The 18,444-nt window shown below is 40.1% G+C and overlaps 1 long non-coding RNA gene across 1 annotated transcript; it reads left to right on the top strand.

Annotated features, from left to right (window-relative positions):
* Nucleotides 1–586: 586 nt before the first annotated feature.
* Nucleotides 587–2,827, top strand: LOC123744181 (uncharacterized). The gene is made up of 3 exons (XR_006770758.1): nt 587–842; nt 1,679–1,999; nt 2,131–2,827. It is a non-coding gene; the product is annotated as an uncharacterized lncRNA (long non-coding RNA).
* The last annotated feature ends 15,617 nt before the right edge of the window (nt 2,828–18,444 follow it).

Here is an 18,444-nt window from a genome sequence, read left to right as displayed (position 1 = left end):
GCAAGAAAATGGCCTTGCCGAAACCCATACCCCTTCTAATTTCCTTAATTTTGTGGCTAGAGTGAAATACTTTTTGTGGCACACATCAGAGTGAAATACTTTCTATAGAACAAACTTCAAATCAGGATAGGCAACCAAAATGAATAACTAATGTATGTGTGTTATATTAAACATGGAGGGAGTAAAATGTAGGCAAGCAATAAACATTTTGTTTGAATGTTAAATGACGAGACAGAGGAATTGATGCGAGTAACCAGTCTTGTTCAGTATATTGCAATACATCCGGGTATTTCAAGCACACTAAAAACACTGGAGTTGCAGTAATTAACATTTACCAACAGATGACATCACTGTGCCATCTTACACCCATAACACATTTCAGAACAACTACTAGTCGAATAAGCCATGGAGATTTATTTATAGACTAATACACTTGAAACAAATAGCCAAACCGAAAACTGCAGACATTATTAACCGACATAAAAAAATGTATGCAACGCAGCCTAACGTGATCAGAAATCTCAACTAGCAGGCAAGTCGCAGCAATGAAGAATTGAGTGCGTGCGCGTTCACGCGAAGGGGGGGGGGGGGAGTTTTTCCGGCATAACACCGGAAAGCTCCACTAAAAGAAGACGTTGCTTAGTTACAGTATCTATTCAACCCACACATATTTAGTCTAGCATAGCATCGTTTCATGTAACGTTAGCAAACTACTTTCAATATGCCATTTAAAGTAACGTTACATGGAGACTGCTTGGTTATAATGGAATGGACTAAAAAAACTAAGCTAGCTAATTAAGCAACTGATTTGTCTCGAGTCATACATTTAGCGTGCATGCCAGGTAAGGTCGTAAAATAAAACATAGCTAGTGTGCTTTATTGTAGCTAGCTAGTTAGGTGGCTGACGTTAGCAGATATTTCTTGTCAAGGATCAGCTGACTTGATACGGTCTTTTGTAGGATACTGACTTGATAGCGTTACAATAAAGTTAACTGTCTGTCTTTATGCTAGCTAACGCTTCCATTTGAGATGTGGATGTTTTACTTGAACTAGCAAGCTACTACTGGCTTTCCCCATCAATCAAGCCTGCACTGAAGTGTTATATGCAGTGTCTTGTAGTGAAATAAAATAACTTTACCAGAATGCCTTGGTTACTTTTGGTACTGACGGTGTCTGTCTTTCTTCTAGCTAGGTAACTACTAACGTTAGCTAGCTTAACAGTAACTAGCTGACGTTAGTGATATCAAGGAACTTACACATCTTGTTAACATACACCCATGGACTGTTTTACTAGCTCTTCCATTAGAAATGTGGATGTTTTACTTGATCAATAAAACCTGCAATTAAGTGCTACTATATATGCATTGTCCTGTGGTGAAATAAAATAGCTAAATGCATGTGGCATTGGGTACTGCAAAAGTGCTTTTTAGACTCTTAGTTTAGACTCACAGTTAGCTAGCTACTGTAGTTAACATTATGTAGGTAGCTAGATTGTAAGAAGCAGTTTATCAACAAATGCAATACATATAGCCTAAACATTGCTAATGCTGGTTTGATTAAATATGTAAATTATTGATGATTGAAGGGTCACATATAGGCTACCGTTTTGGAATTTAAATGAAGTATTAACCAGCTGAGAATATCGAATATAAAAACATGTCCCGTTATCTCTCTTCAGTTCTCGACCAGAGTGCTGAAGGAGACACCTGTTATGTACAGCCCCCCAAAGAACTGGATCACTCGTTTTTCGACAACGACGGTGATTGTGACAGCAGCAGCATCAGCAAAGAGCAAGGGAAGAGTGAAAGAAAGAGTGAAATAAGCTCTGAGGCTAGAAAGGAGCCAGACATCCAGCCGGACGCTCCACAGACAGAGCAATGTAGTGGTACAGAGAGGTCCGGTGGTGATGCCTCAACCGAGGACAGAGGAAAAGGGTCATGGCTTTGAGGCCGAAGAGAGGAGCAGCTGGTCTTCTAGCATATCTTCCATTAAATCAGAGGTAGGCATGATAATGGTGAGGCTATTTGGTGAATGGCTGTAAGAAAGGCATGAACAATGATAGTCTGATGAAAATAACCACTGTCGTATTTTACCCTTTCCCTTGTGACTTTTTCCAACCCCTTTACCCAGGTCAAGGTAAATCACAAGGAAAGGGCAACGAGTACTTTATTATTAGGGGCTCCCGAGTGGCGCAGCGGTCAGACCCTGGTTCGATTCCAGGCTGTTTCACATCCGGCCGTGATTGGGAGTCCCATAGGGCAGCACACAATTGGCTCAGCGTCGTCCGGGTTAGGGCTTGGCCAGGTTAGGGTAGGCCGTCATTGTAAATGAGAATTGTTCTTAACTGACTTGCCTAGTTTAATAAACGTTAAATATGTATATATTTTTTAAATGTCTGTGTGGCTTCGTCATTCTACTTTACGCCACAAGGTGGCATTAGCCACTCAATACAACTGCCCAGGTTAGGGTAGGCCGTCATTGTAAATAAGAATTTGTTCTTAACTGACTTGCCTAGTTTAATAAAGGTTAAATATTTTAAATGTCTGTGTGGCTTCGTCATTCTACTTTACGCCACAAGGTGGCATTAATGTCAAGGAAGCATTATTATTTAGAATTCGAAATAAAGATAAATGATTTATTCCAAAAGATGTCCATTAGTATTCCAATTGTTTTTATACAATACAGTACAGATTTAGAACAAACAGTAGTCACATAAAATGCGATCCTCATCATTCATGTTCTTAGTGGCAATCACTTTCAAAAACATGTCCTTCAAAAGCTTGAATAGAGTTCCATGACCAGGGATCTGATTAATAAAAACATGTATAACCATGGTCTGTTGTAATATTTGTAGTAGTTGTAAACTATATTCACTTACCTGTCTAGTCTGTGGTGAAGGACGGCAGCGGTGCAGAGGAGGTATCTAGCATCAACTCCAAGAGCTCCAGCGACATCCGCATGGCGTCAGTGGCAGAGGAGCAGGAAGAAGGCGCAGATAATGATGAAGATGGCAATCACCAGAGCCAAGATTAAAGCGAGGAAGAGTCAGGGAGACCACCGGGTCAAACGTTCCAAGATTGTATTATTTATGAATCCCATATTTCCTTATCTCAAAATTTAAATGAGGCATACAATTTCTTATCTTCATGTATTTATTATTTTATCTATTTATTATTTACAAATTATCATTTAGATTATAAATGTATTTTCCAAAGGAGACCTGGCCAATATATAGTTGAAGTCGGAAGTTTACATACACCTTAGCCAAATACATTTAAACTCAGTTTTTCACAATTCCTGATATTTAATCCTAGTAAAAAAATTCCCTGTCTTAGGTCAGTTAGGATCACCACTTTATTTAAAAAATGTGAAATGTCAGAATAATAGTAGCGAGAATGATTTATTTCAGCTTTTATTTCTTTCATCACATTCCCAGTGGGTCAGAAGTTTACATAGACTCAATTAGTATTTGGTAGCATTGCCTTTAAATTGTTTACCTTGGGTCAAACGTTTCGGGTAGCCTTCCACAAGCTTCCAACAATAAGTTGGGTGAATGTTGGCCCATTCCTCCTGACAGAGCTGGTGTAGCTGAGTCAGGTTTGTAGGCCTCCTTGTTCGCACACGCTTTTTCAGTTCTGCCCACAAATTTTCTGTAGGATTGAGGTCAGGGCTTTGTGATGGCTACTCCAATACCTTGACTTTTTTGTCCTTAAGCCATTTTGCCACAACTTAAGTATGCTTAGGGTCATTATCCATTTGGAAGACCCATTTGCGACCAAGCTTTAACTTCCTGACTGATGTCTTGAGATGTTGCTTCAATATATCCACATAATTTTTCATTCTCATGATGCTATCTATTTTGTGAAGTGCACCAGTCCCTCCTGCAACAAAGAACCCCCACAACATGATGCTGCCATTCCCGTGCTTCACGGTTGGGATGGTGTTCTTCGGCTTCCAAGCCTCCCCCTTTTTCCTCCAAACATAACGATGATCATTATGGCCAAACTGTTCTATTTTTGTTTCGTCAGACCAGAGGACCTTTCTCCAAAAAGTCCGATCTTTGTCCCCATGTGCAGTTGCAAACCGTAGTCTGGCTTTTTTATAGCGGTTTTGGAGCAGTGGCTTCCTTGCTGAGCTGCCTTTCAGGTTATGTTGATATAGGACTCGTTTTACTGTGGATATAGATACTTTTGTACCTGTTTCCTCCAGCATCTTCACAAGGTCCTTTACTGTTGTTCTGGGATTGATTTGCACTTTTCGCACCAAAGTACGTTCATCTCTAGGAGACAGAACGTGTCTCCTTCCTGAGCGGTATGATGGCTGCGTAGTCCCATGGTGTTTATACTTGCGTACTATTGTTTGTACAGATGAACGTGGTACCTTCAGGCGTTTGTAAATTGTTCCCAAGGATGAACCAGACTTGTGGAGGTCTACAATTTTTTTTCTGATGCCTTGGCTGATTTCTTTAGATTTTCCCATGATGTCAAGCAAAGAGGCACTGAGTTTGAAGGTAGGCCTTGGAATACATCCATAGGTACACCTTAAATTGACTCAAATTATGTCAATTAGCCTATTAGAAGCTTCTAAAGCCATGACATCATTTTCTGGAATTTTCCAAGCTGTTTAAAGGCACAGTCAACTTAGTGTATGTAAACTTCTGACCCACTGGAATTGTGATACAGTGAATTATAAGTGAAATAATCTGTCTGTAAACAATTGTTAGAAAATGTACTTGTGTCATGCACAAAGTAGATGTCCTAACCGTCTTGCCAAAACTATAGTTTGTTAACAAGAAATTTGTGGTTGAAAAACGAGTTTTAATGACGCCAACCTAAGTGTATGTAAACTTCCGACTTCAACTGTAGCAGCAAACAGGCATGTAACATTATGCAGGGGTGTCAAACTCATTTCAGGTGAGGGGAGTTCTTAACTAATCAGTGACCTTAACTCAATGAGTTCCACCGTAATGCTGGTGCATTTTGGACTTATAACCCCTTTTAAACATTTTGTGTTTGAGCTATAGACTTCTGAGTTGGACCATTGGAAGTGTCTATTTCTTCTGCATCCGTAGATACCAATTCTTAATCAGAGAGGTACGGGGGGCTGCCTTAATCGACATCCATATCATCGGTGCCCGGGGAGCAGTTGTTTTTGGGGGTGCCTTGCTCGTTAGTCTGTGATTAATGTGGGCTGAACTAGAGCAGTGTTTGTGAGACAAGGGTGGACCCTTAAGGGGACCGGGGCCGGGTCTTTTTACAAAAACATCTGTGGAGTCCTAATGGTTTGAGCTACAAACTATTAAAAGCTATCTACTCTGAAACTCTCACAAACATGCACATGTAACATGTTTTGCTTTATGACGCTCACAAGCTACACAGGAGTTGTTAGAAGGAAAGGGGGTCTTTTACATACAAGATCATAGGAAATCCCATGACGTAGTGTCTATAATACTGTAATAAGGTCACATAGTTGCTGTCAAAAACTCCAAACTCTACACAGTTGTCACTGACTAGTTGGATATTAATTTGCCACTGAGATGTATTTCTTTCTTTTGACATTTGTCAATAAAACTCATGAATGCAGCTGTTTATGTCAAATTATTTTGTGTTCTACTTGTAGCCCTGGTTGTCCTGCAAATACAATGGTAAAACACTTAATTGTGAGGCTAATTATAGGGGCTGGACATGCAGATAAATGAAAGTCAGATAAATGGAAAGCCAATTTTGCTAGGGCCTCAGGGCTGATAGGGTTAATTGATCAATCAAGTACAAGGGAGGAGCGAAAACCTGCAGACACTCGGCCCTCCATGGAATGATTTTGACACCTGTGCATTACAGACATTAAATCAACAGTATAGTGTTCCAATATGCAGGCAAAATAAAAAAATCACAAAATACAGACAAAACTAAAAGCATTCACATCCTCTGTTTACCAGGTTGTGTTCTTATCTAGACTGCCATATCATTCAGTTGGATTTTGGAAGCCTTTGTTTCTGGAGCTATCTGAGAAAGTGGTGATTTACATGTGTTTTTATATTAATCTGATGACTTATGTATCGAATCAACTAACTAGGTTTAATTGTTACTCGATTAAATTGATTAAATTAATAATGTAACAATTAACTCATTAGGATTTGGGACACCACGGAAGAAGTTGTTTAACGAGTTACCATCTCCCGAATTAAACTCTAGATGATATATAAGATGTATATCGATAACAGTCGTTTATTAATCATTACCTCATATCAGTCTCAAAATTCTGAAATTCGCATACTCTTTGCATCTGCACAAACGCCAGCTTTACTGATCATTCCGTACCACACAAATTAATTAAATTATTTATTTACTAACTAACTAAGTAATAACACAGGATACACACACACAGTATAGGTTATTGATTAGAAACTTAATACGATGGAAACAGGTCCTTATCGGACTACCAACATGACTGCTTGTTTATCAAAAGAGGGAGGAGTAGAGAGGGGAAAAGGGAGAAAGAATGAGAGACAACACTTATACACTTGTAACTACGCTCACAGTAATCCTAATACTTTGCCCCTGAACCCGTAGATACCCCCCCACCCGTTTGGGGTAAGAAATAATTCATGTATATACGTGTTTGAATGTCTTCCTTTGTTGTTTATCTCTGTTCGACCCAGGCCTTTGTGAAAAGGGTTCCGTTGGGCCTTCCACCGAGCTCTTAAGTGTAAGGCTCTGATTGTCCACAAGAGGTCACAATGTCCTTCTTTGTTGTCCGTGGCTTCAATGCCTTGTACTGTAGTCTAAAGCAGAGCTAACAGGGTGGTGTTTACATTCACTCGTTCTGGAAGAGTGGTCCTCTGAAGACAGCTAATAAGCCGTGTCGATGATCCCCAGTGGGGTGATGAGAGCAGTGTAGCCGACGATGGTTTGAAGAGAGTAACAGGATGGTCCTACTTAAATTCACTTTCATAGATACAGTACTTAGAACAGCTACTCAGCCGTAACATTGATTGTTAGAGAGGCTACTTGTCGTCTTCACCTCGTGTTGATTTTCAGGGTTGTAACCAATGGAGGCCTAAGCTGCAGCTTGAGTCCTTCGGGTCTGATATGTTAATTATCAACTCATCCTTTATACACTCTGGTAAAAAGGGGCTGTTCCATCATGCTGACATGCTCTCTGAGCTCTCTTGGTGGTGGCTACTTACTGGGGCAAAGTATCATCAAAACTATGATCTCGTTAGAAAACTAAAATCACATTCCTATCTTAAAAACAATACTCTAATCATCTTTGATATTTCAGGAAGAAGTCCTGACATAAACCGTGTATACTGTTCAAGTTACAATATTTTTGTTATAATATTTTTATACCATTTTTAATGACATCACAAAATAGACATTAGTTTTCCTCTCATCATTCCCCACATTCGGATGTTAGGAATATTGATCCAGTGTTCACTTTTGGACGTTAGAGTTTTTCGGCGGCAAAAAGTCTCTGTAACAAAGCCACGTTCCAATCACCAATACTAAAGACCAAAAGAGTCCTCTGCTGCATACAGTTCACGACCGGGCGTGAGTTGTCACAAAACCCCCACCTCAAACCCTCCTTCTCCTCTGCAGGTGAGAGGGGTCTGGTAGAAGTTGATCCATTGTAAACCTGATTTTTGGATCCTCACAGGAGAGTCATGACACAGCTAACTAACAAAATGTTCAATGTTCATCATGCTTCCTCCTCTGACATCTCTCCCTCCTCTCTCTGAAACCTTCCTTAGTTGCCTGGGGAGTGGCCTGGCCATCGTCTGCCCTAGTGGAGGCAGTAACAGGAAGAACTACTCCTTTAGCAACGACGAGGTGCGGCAGACCGACCGGGAGAATCAGAGGCTGCTGCGCCAGCTGTCATTCCCCTCGACCCACTCGCAACCAGGCAGCACAGGGGGCACCAGCACCACCAGTAGCTCCAGGAGGAGATCCAATGGAGGAGGAGGGAGTCCGCCCCCTGTCCGCCTCTACCACAGTGCCCTCAACAGGCAGCATGAGCAGCAGCGCATCGAGAAGGAGAACCTGGTGTGTGTTCTTCTCTTTTTGTGTGTTTAACTTATCTTTTGTCATTGGGTGTTTGGCTTTATTGTTTCAGCGTTACATTGCGTTTATTGGGATTTTTGTTTATTTCAAGCTGAAATGAGTCAAGACTTGCTTTAAAGTGGATGTACAGTGCCAAAAGTATTTGCCCCTTTTCTGATTTTCTCTATTTTTGCAGCTAAAGTTGGCACAACCAGTTTTTGAGTGTAAGGGGGCAATTACTTTTTCACACAGGGACATTGTGTGTTGCGTAACTTTGTTTATGAAATTAATGAAATAGGTATGTAATTGTTGTGTTATTTGTTCACTCAAGTTCCCTTTATCTAATATTAGGTTTTGGTTGAAGATCTGATAACATTCTGTATCAAACATATGCAACAGTAGAGAAAATTAGAAAGTGGGCAAATACTTTTTCACAGTACTGTAGCTTGAAAAAGTGACACTTTACTGCCAAGAACTCTTCCATGTTATGTACATACTAAAAGTTATAACGTCCTTAAATGAGGCCTTGCTGGCTAAACCCAAAGTCCCAGATAATCCTCCAAAGGTCAATATTTATGGGGATTTTCAGGAAAACATATGTAATGGACATTTCGGTTCCATTTTCACACAAACTGCTGTCTGCACACACACTTTTAGTCCAAAAACTATAATCATCTACCTGTGAGGCAGTGGAGGCTCATCAGAGGAGGAAGGGGAGGACTATCCTCCTCAGTGAATTTCATAAAAATAAAAATTGTAAAACTTTTAAAAAGTTATCATTTTTAGATAAAACTATACTAAATATAATCATGTCACAAAATAATTGATTAAAACACACACGGTGTAGCTGACATGTTGTCCACCCAATCAAAGGATCAGAGAATGAATCTAGTACTGAAAGTATAAGCTACAGCTAGCTAGCACTGCGGTGCATAAAATGTGGTGAGTAGTTGACACAAAGAGAGAGAAAGACAATAGTTGAACAGTTTTGAACAAATACATTTCTTCCAAACTGAAGGAGAAGCATGAGAGAAATATACAGTGCATTTGGAAAGTATTCAGACCCCTTCACTTTTTCCACATTTTGTTACGTTACAGACTTATTCTAAAATGTATTAAATGATTGTTTTCCCCTCATCACTCTACACACAGTCCCCCATAATGACAAAGCGAAAACAGGTTTTTCAAAATTTTAGCAAATGTTTTACAAATTAAAAACAGATACATTTGATGAAACCAAGGTTGAAATCTTTGGCCTGAATGCCAAGTGTCACGTCTGGAGGAAACCTGGCACCATCCCTACAGTAAAGCATAGTGGTGGCAGCATCATGCTGTGGGGATGTTTTTCAGCAGCATAGATTGGGAGACTAGTCAGGATCGAGGCAAAGATGAACGGAGCGAAGGACAGAGAGATCCTTGATGAAAACCTAGCTCCAGAGCACTCAGAACCTCAGACTGGGGCGAAGGTTCGCCTTCCAACAGGACAACAAACCTAAGCACACAGCCAAAACAATACAGGAGTGGCTTCGGGACAAGTCTTTGAGTGGCCCAGCCAGAGCCCGGACTTGAACACGATCTAACATCTTTGGAGAGACCTGAAAATAGCTGTGCAGCAACGCTCCCCATCCAACCTGACAGACCTTGAAAGGATCTGCAGAGAATAATGGGAGAAACTCCCCAAATATAGGTGTTATTTTTTGTTTTATTTATCCTTTATTTAACTAGGCAAGTCAATTAAGAACAAATTCTTATTTACAATGACAGCCTACCCCAGCCTAAACAGGACAACGCTTGGCCAATTGTGCGCCGCCCTATGGGACTCCCAATCACAGACAGATGTGATACAGCCTGGATTCAAACCAGAGACTGTAGTGAAGCCTCTTGCACTGCAACGCAGTGCCTTAGACCGCTGCGCCACTCTGTAGCCCTAAAGTGCTAAGCTTGTAGTGTCATATCCAAGAAGGCTCGAGGCTGTAATCGCTTCCAAAGGTGCTTCAACAAAGTACTGGGTAATGGGTCTGCATACTTATGTACATGTGATATTTCAGTTTTTATTTGTAATAAATTTGCTAAAATTTGTAAAAACCTGTTTTTGCTTGTCATTATGGGGTATTGTGTGTAGATTAATGAGGGAAAAAAACGATTTAATCAATTTTAGAATAAGGCTGTAACCTAACAAAATGTGGAAAAAGTCAAGGGGTCTCAATACTTTCCGAAGGCACTGAATGCTATATTTAGCTCACACAAATATACTGTAATTTCCGGACTATTAAGCGCACCTGAATATAAGCCTGAATTTGTAAAAAAAAATATTATTTTGAACATAAATAAGCCGCACATGTCTATAAGCTGCAGGTGCCTACCGGTACATTGAAACAACTTAACTTTACACAGGCTTTAACGAAACACGGCTTGTAACAAAAATAAATAGGCTTTAACGAAACACGGCTTGTAACAAAAATAAATAGGCTTTAACGAAGCACGGCTTGTAACAAAAATAAATAGGCTTTAACGAAACACGGCTTGTAACAAAAATAAATAGGCTTTAACAAAGCACGGCTTGTAACAAAAATAAATAGGCTTTAACGAAACACGGCTTGTAACAAAAAATACAAAAGCAGTAAACAGTAGCCTACCAAGAAAGTCATTGGTCACCATCTTCCTTCTCCTGTGCACTGAAACCACTGAAACCATCTCCTTCGGTGTCGGAGTTGAATAGCCTCAGAATTGCTTCATCCGATATTGGAGCGTTTTCATTGTCGCTCTCGTCACTTTCATCCGGAGGCAAATCCCCCGCTGAGCCCTCTTCAACAGGCAGCAGTCCAGCCTTTTGAAACCCGTTGATGATAGTGGATTTTTTGACAATACTCCACGCTGTCAGGACCCACTGGCAGACTTGACCATAAGTTGCTCTTCGCATGCGGCCCGTTTTAGTGAAGGATTTCTCCCCACTTGTCATCCAAGCCTCCCGCTGAACACGGAGCGCCACCTTTAAATGCACGATTTACACTGATGTCAAGTGGCTGCAAATACTTTGTTGTACCCCAAGGAATCAGGGTGACAAAATGACTACCGTAATCAGAATGATGGGAAGTTTGAGAGCGCTCGATTTAATCTAAACAGTAAACAAAAATAGTTGTTTGACCTTAACCCGTTCGGCAATTTCATTGGTCTAATGAAAGCTTCATGCCGCCAAAAAACTGAGCACGTCACAGAATGTTTTTTTTTTTTTTAAATGTATTTGAAAGCGGGAAAAATCCATATATTAGCCGCATCATTGTTGCTTATAGTCCGGAAATTACATTACATTTACATTTACATTTAAGTCATTTAGCAGACGCTCTTATCCAGAGCGACTTACAAATTACGGTAAGGGTTTTATTAGATCGTTGAGAAATATATGTATTTAGCCAAATATACATATCAGAATTTAGCCTTACTAAAGTCTCTTTCTAAATGTTATACTATACTTTTAACAACAAAAAATTGTCAAAAGAGTAACTAAGATAATTGTGTCTTCCAGTATGATATTTTCCATTGTACATTTTCCTGTATCACCATTTTTTTTTTTTAAGTGCAACTCTGGTGGGACTCGAACCCACAACCTTTGAATCACCTCACATTCAGAAGCCTAAAGTCCAATGCGCTATCCATTGCGCCACAGAGCCACCTGTTGCACGTTTGTGAAACTGAATCTTTTGAATTGTGTGTGTGTGTGTGTGTGTGTGTGTGTGTGTGTGTGTGTGTGTGTGTGTGTGTGTGTGTGTGTGTGTGTGTGTGTGTGTGTGTGTGTGTGTGTGTGTGTGTGTGTGTGTGTGTGTGTGTGTGTGTGTGTGTGTGTGTGTGTGTGTGTGTGTGTGTGTGTGTGTGTGTGTGTGTGTGTGTGTGTGTGTGTGTCGAGAGCCTATTCAGGGAGAATTGCCAGGGGTGTGTCTGAGAGCACAGGCCGGTCAGTGAAAGCAGACACGGTATGGACACAGAGAAGAGAGACAGTAGCAGGTGGCAGTGGACACAACAGTGGTGGCAGCTCAGATTGACATTATTTAAAGTTCAAGGCCAACCCCAACCTCTACTCCAACAGCCCGGCACTATGAGAGATAATGGTTTTAACCACTGTAAATGTTTAATGTAAAGGTTGTATGGCACAGATTACTATATTTAAAATAGGTCATACCTATTCCTTCCTAGCACTCATACAATTTTGGGGTTGGATCTTGTCTTAAACTGGTTGAGCGCCTAATCTATTGCTCTCCAAACTTTATTTCATGTATGGAAATACTAAACACAATTACGCACTGAGATAAAGGCATTCCATTAAAATAATCATGGCTGAGGTGGTCACCGGTGTTAGCAGTTGATGTTAATCTTTAATAACACAGACCGCAAAGCAAATCAGGGTGAGGAAAATAGGTTTATTCGAAGAGGACAAATCATATGGGGAAGTAACGTAAACTAACTCACTTTTGTACATCGTGCTGGTCCGTACAATTGACCTTAGTTTAGCGCCCAAAAAACGTAATACTTTCAGATCAACACCATTGTAAAGCACAATTTCTCCCCTTTCCAACAAAATCAATGACGAGACCTTCATGATGGCCATTTTTGCATGATTCAAGAAGGCAATGAGCTCCATCGGGTCTTTTTAAAAATGGCGGGTGGGGAAGCGAAACCTATTACGTGAAAGTGAGAAGGAGAGATGTTGTGTGAGGAAACTGCTTTTTTTCACTCGATCTGTCCAACTTATTACATTTACATTTATCACCTTATCGCCTCTAAAATGTAAATAAAACACTAAAGAGTTTGTGTAATGTGTCATTACATACCTATTTGAAGGTTTGTGTCGAATGTGAATAGGGTTTTAGGGCGGTGCTAAAGTGATCTTCAGAAGTGAACAGTGGCTTTTGAGAGTCATGATAGCTTGCAGCAAAAAATGACTAGGTATCCCCCCTTACTCTGTCCCTGTCCCTTTCTTGTTTTTAAACAGTGAGAGAAGTGCTACACCTGGTGGAGAGAGGCTGTAAGACAGAATTAGTTGCTTTATGCGTGCTGTACGTTACGCCATGGCACGTCACGATGTAACGTACAGCGTCGGAGGGGTCCGTTTTTTCAACTTTTCTCCAATACTATAGAGCCATTACCATGTCAATCAACGCAATAATAGAAACATAGTTCACACCCCAGATTTTGATGTCAATACAGTCGCTACAGTCCCATTAGTTGTCTTTGTAGCCTCGTTTAAATGTCGCGGTTGCGTACATTTGTACGGAATGGGGTTAGCTTACGTTAGATGGTCATTCTCCCCTGTCCTCAGTGATGCTCTCCCAGTGATTCTCTCCTGTGATTATCTCCCCAGAACAAAGGAACAGGATCTAGTTTTATAACCCAGCCCTAGCCTGTGGTTGACCAATTAGAAGTCCTTGTAGTACAGATGGGCAAATGGCCAAATAACAAGTATCCTATTTCAGGCTCACTGTATAGACAAATTCCTCCCAAGTAAAAACCTATCTAGTAAACTTCACATAGGGTGATGTGTCGACGCAGAAAGAGGCATCTTTGCAATTGCACTGTTCGACACCCCCATATGGATGTGGTATAATTGATGGATTTTAAATTAACCTCAAGTATTGGGAGCAGCATAGTCTCTCTTGTCTCTAGCACTGCTTTTAAATTGATAGTTAAGCTATTTTACATTTTTAGATACAGTGCATTCAGAAAGTATTAATACCCCTTGACTTATTCCACATTTTGTTTTGTTACAGTTTGAATTCAAAATGTATTAAATTGTTGTTTTTTTCTCACCCATCTACGCACAATACCCCATAATGACAAAGTGAAAACATGTTTTAAATTCTTTTGCTAATTTATTGAAATGTAAATACAAAATATCTAATTTGCATAATTATTCACAACCCTGGGTCTTTCAGGTATCTTAGACCTTTGCACACCTGGATTGTACAATATTCGCCCATTATTCTTTTCAAAATTCTTTAAACTCTGTCAAATTGGTTGTTGATCATTGCTAGACAACCATTTTCAAGTCTTGCCATAGATTTTCCAGCAGATTTAAGTCAAAACTGTAATTCGGCCACTCAGGTCCATAAATAATTGGACAGTGACCAAGTTATTATGATTTTAGCTGTCTACCACAGCATATTGGAGTTGAAATTAAATTATGAATATGAGCTGAAAGTGCAGACTTTCAGCTTTAATTTGAGGGTATTTACATCCAAATCTGGTGAACGGTGTAGGAATTACAGCACTTTTTAAATGTGGTCCCCCCCCTTTTTAAAGGTCCAAAAGTAATTGGACAATTGGCTGCTCAGCTGTTCCGTGGCCAGGTGTGTGTTATTCCCTCATTAGTTCATTTACAAGTAAGCAGATAAAAGGTGTAGAGATGATTTCAAGTTTGGCATTTGCCTTTGGAATCTGTTGCCCTCAATTTGAAGTCCAAAGAACTGTCACTGCCAGTAATGCAAGCCATCATTAGGCTGAATAATCTAAACAAACCCATCAGAGAGATAGCAAAAACATTAGGTGTGGCTAAATCAACTATTTGGTACATTCTTAAAAAGAAAGAACGCACTGGTGAGCTCAGGAACACCAAAAGTCCCGGAAGACCACAGAAAAACAACTGTGGTGGATGACAGAATAATTATTTCTCTGGTGAAGAAAAAAACCCATCACAACAGTTGGCCAGATCAAGAACACCCTCCAGGAGGTAGGCGTATTTGTGTTTAAGGCAACAATCAAGAGAAGACTTCACCAGAGTAAATACAGAGGGTTTACCACAAAAACCAATGGTTTTACCACAACCATTGGTAAGCCTCAAAAAGAGGAAGACCAGATCAGAGTTTGCCAAAAAACATCTAAAAAAGCCTGTACAGTTGTCAGGATTCACCTAGCGGTCATGATTTGGGGCTGTACAGATGTTTGATGTATTAGAATAATTGATTCTGCTTATGTTATATTAATAGAAGGGGAGGGGTTATAAGACCCCTCCCTCCTTACATTTATAGGGTACTAGACTACAGATTAACAATATATATATATTCATTGTAGAGGTTTAGTATTCCACAATTGTTTTTTAGTTCTCTCTCTTTCTTATAAAAAGGCCCCTCTTATAATGTGTGACTGAGACAGAACTCTACAGCGGAGTGTGGGAGATAAGAGAGTATAGCTATGGATGCAGTGTTTTGGTCTCAGGAGTAAAAAGGTAATGACGTAGTCAGTGTCATCACTAAGGCGGGACTTCGGTTTAATAAAACAACTTGAGACCTTTTGTTTGATGCAGAACTTACTCGGAAACATGCGTGCTATGTTCCTGATTGTCAACTTCTGTCTGCAATTGCATTAATTAAGGGTTTTGAATGATTTAATTAAATATATTGTCATAATGCTAATTTCACCAATGAGCCAATGATGATACGAAATAAACGAACCCTAACACAGATCTGGAACAACATCCTATGGACAGATGAGGCAGCAGGTAGCTTAGTGGTTAGAGCGTTGGGCCAGTAACTGAAAGGTTGCTACATCGAATCCCTGAGCTGACAAGGTAAAAATCTGTCGTTCTGCCCCTGAACAAGGCAGTTAACCCACTGTTCCTAGGCCATAGTAAATAAGAATTTGTTCTTAACTGACTTGGTTAAATTTAAACATTTTTTATTGGATTTGCTCCAAACATAGCACTTGGTATTTGGGACAAAATAGGAAGGAAGGAAGGACGCCTGTATCTTTGTAGTAACTGGGTATATTGATACACCATCCAAAGTGTAATTAATAACTTCACCATGCTCAAAAGGATATTCAAATCAAATTGTATTTGTCACATGCGCTGAATACAGCAGGTGTAGACCTTACCGTGAAATGCTTACTTGCAAGCCCTTAACCAACAATGCAGTTCAAGAAATAGAGTTAAGAAAATGTTTACTAAATAAACTAAAGTAAAACATTTTATAAAAAGTAGCACAATAAAATAACAATATTGAGGCTATATACAGGGGGTACTGGTACCGAGTCAATGTGCGGGAGTACAGATTAGTCGAGGTAATGTGTACATGTAGGTAGGGATAAAGGTAATCAAATGCATAGATAATAAATAGCGAGTAGTAGCGGGGGGTCAATGTAAATTTTCTGGGTGGCCATTTGATTAATTGTTCAGCAGTCTTATGGCTTGGGGGTAGAAGCTGTTAATTAAGGAGCCTTTTGGACTTGGTACTCCGGTACTGCTTGCCGTGCGGTAGCGGAGAGAACAGTCTATGACTTGGGTGACTGGAGTCTTTGACAATTTGTTGGGCCTTCCTCTGACACCGCCTAGGATATAGGTCCTGGATGGCAGGAAGCTTGACCCCAGTGATGTACTGGGTCGTACGCACTACCCTCTGTTGCGCCTTACAGTCGGATGCTGAGCATTTGACATACCAGGTGGTGATGCAACTGCTCAGGATGCTCTCGATGATGCAACTGTAGAATTTTTTGAAGATCTGGGGACCCATGCCAAATCTTTTCAGTCTCCTGAGGGGGAAAAGGTCTTGTCGTGCCCTCTTCATGACTGTCTTGGTGTGTTTGGACCATAATAGTTTGTTGGTGATGTGGACACCAAGGAACAGTCTCAACGTCAACAGTGAAGAGGTGACTCCGGGGTGCTGGCATTCTAGGCATAGTTGCAAAGAAAAAGCCATATCTCAGACTGGCCAATAAAAAGAAAAAATTAAGATGGGCAATAGAACACAGACACTGGACAAAGGAACTCTGCCTAGAAGGCCAGCATCCCGGAGTCGCCTCTTCACTGTTGACATTGAGACTGGTGTTTTGCAGGTACTATTTAATGAAGCTGCCAGTTGAGGACTTGTGAGGCGTCTGTTTCTCAAACTAGACACTAATGTACTTATCCTCTACCTCACTTGTGCACCGGGGCCTCCCACTCCTCTTTCTTTTCTGGTTAGAGCCAGTTTGAGCTGTTCTGTGAAGGGAGTAGTACACAGCGTTGTACCAGATCTTCAGTTTCTTGTCAATTTCTCGCATGGAATAGCCTTCATTTCTCAGAACAAGAATAGACTGCCGAGTTTCAGAAGAAAGGACTTTATTTCTGGCCATTTTAAGCCTGTAATCGAACCCACAAATGCTGATGCTCCAGATACTCAACTAGTCTAAAGAAGGCCAATTTTATTGCTTCTTTAATTAGAAAAACAGTTTTCAACTGTGCTAACATAATTGCAAAAGGGTTTTCTAATGAACAATTAGCCTTTTAAAATGATTAACTTGGATTAGCTAATACAACTTGCCATTGGAACACAGGAGTGATGGTTGCTGTTAATGGGCCTCTGTACGCCTATGTAGATATTCCATAAAAAATCTGCTGTTTCCAGCTACAATAGTCATTTACAACATTAACAATGTCTACACTGTATTTATGATCAATTTTATGTTATTTTAATGGACCAAAAAATTAGATTTTCTTTCAAAAACAAGGACATTTCTAAGTGACCCCAAACTTTTGAGCGGTAGTGTATATATTTTTTTCCCAGCCGTCTACCAATAAGTGCCCTTTGCGAGGCATTGAAAAACCTCCCTGGTCTTTGTGGTTGAATACTGTCCGAGAGATTGTATTGGTTTATACAAAACATTTTCTATATATTTTCTAGCAAGGGGTTTAGATATAGTACCGGTCAGTTCTGCCTCCTATGAAATATGCGGGACCATTCTTACCCTTTCCCCTGTTTCCTAGTTCTTCCTGACAGTCTCACTTACTAAGATTTCCTCTCCAAAGGTCTTGTTGGTGGGAGTGTGACTGCACATTACATTTTGAGCTACTGGCTGACCACTGGTTATTTCTTCTCTCAGTGGGCACGTTTTTACCTCTGATTTTCAGGGCTCACTATCCTCTCTCCCAGTATCATTAAGTTCTCTGGTGGTATGGCCTTGGAAACATTTCTACATGAACTGTCTACTCACAGTGTATGAGAAGTCATATTAGATATTTGAAATGTATATAAAAATGCCATATGATCTTGCCATAATGACCAATTTCTTTGTGTTTTGGTAATGTATTTGGTTAATACTTTAGTTTAATTGTCACTTTTATTTATCCAGTTTCTCATTGAAATAAAATCTATTTGCAAGAAACCTAGCTATTGAACATGATCGGAGGGGTCAAGTAGTTTTAATTAGTGTGGACTGTGTGTAAGGAAGAGTTAGTGTAAACTCATGCCATGCTCTTCCAATAAGGGCAAGTTCATGGCTAAGGGCCAACCAACCAGTTAAATTAGGGAGAGGAGCAAAGCGTTGGGGGGGTCGATGTGGGATCTATGACATCATAGAACCTCATCTGCATGCTCATCTTTATTTACCGGATTTAACCAAATCCATCTCTGAATGAACTACTGCCCAACAAAAGTTGAATAGT

This window comes from Salmo salar, chromosome ssa08 (assembly GCF_905237065.1).
Source record: "Salmo salar chromosome ssa08, Ssal_v3.1, whole genome shotgun sequence".
NCBI lineage: Eukaryota > Metazoa > Chordata > Actinopteri > Salmoniformes > Salmonidae > Salmo > Salmo salar.
Note: the sequence above shows the minus strand (reverse complement) of the source record. Positions and strands in the feature narration are given on the sequence as shown.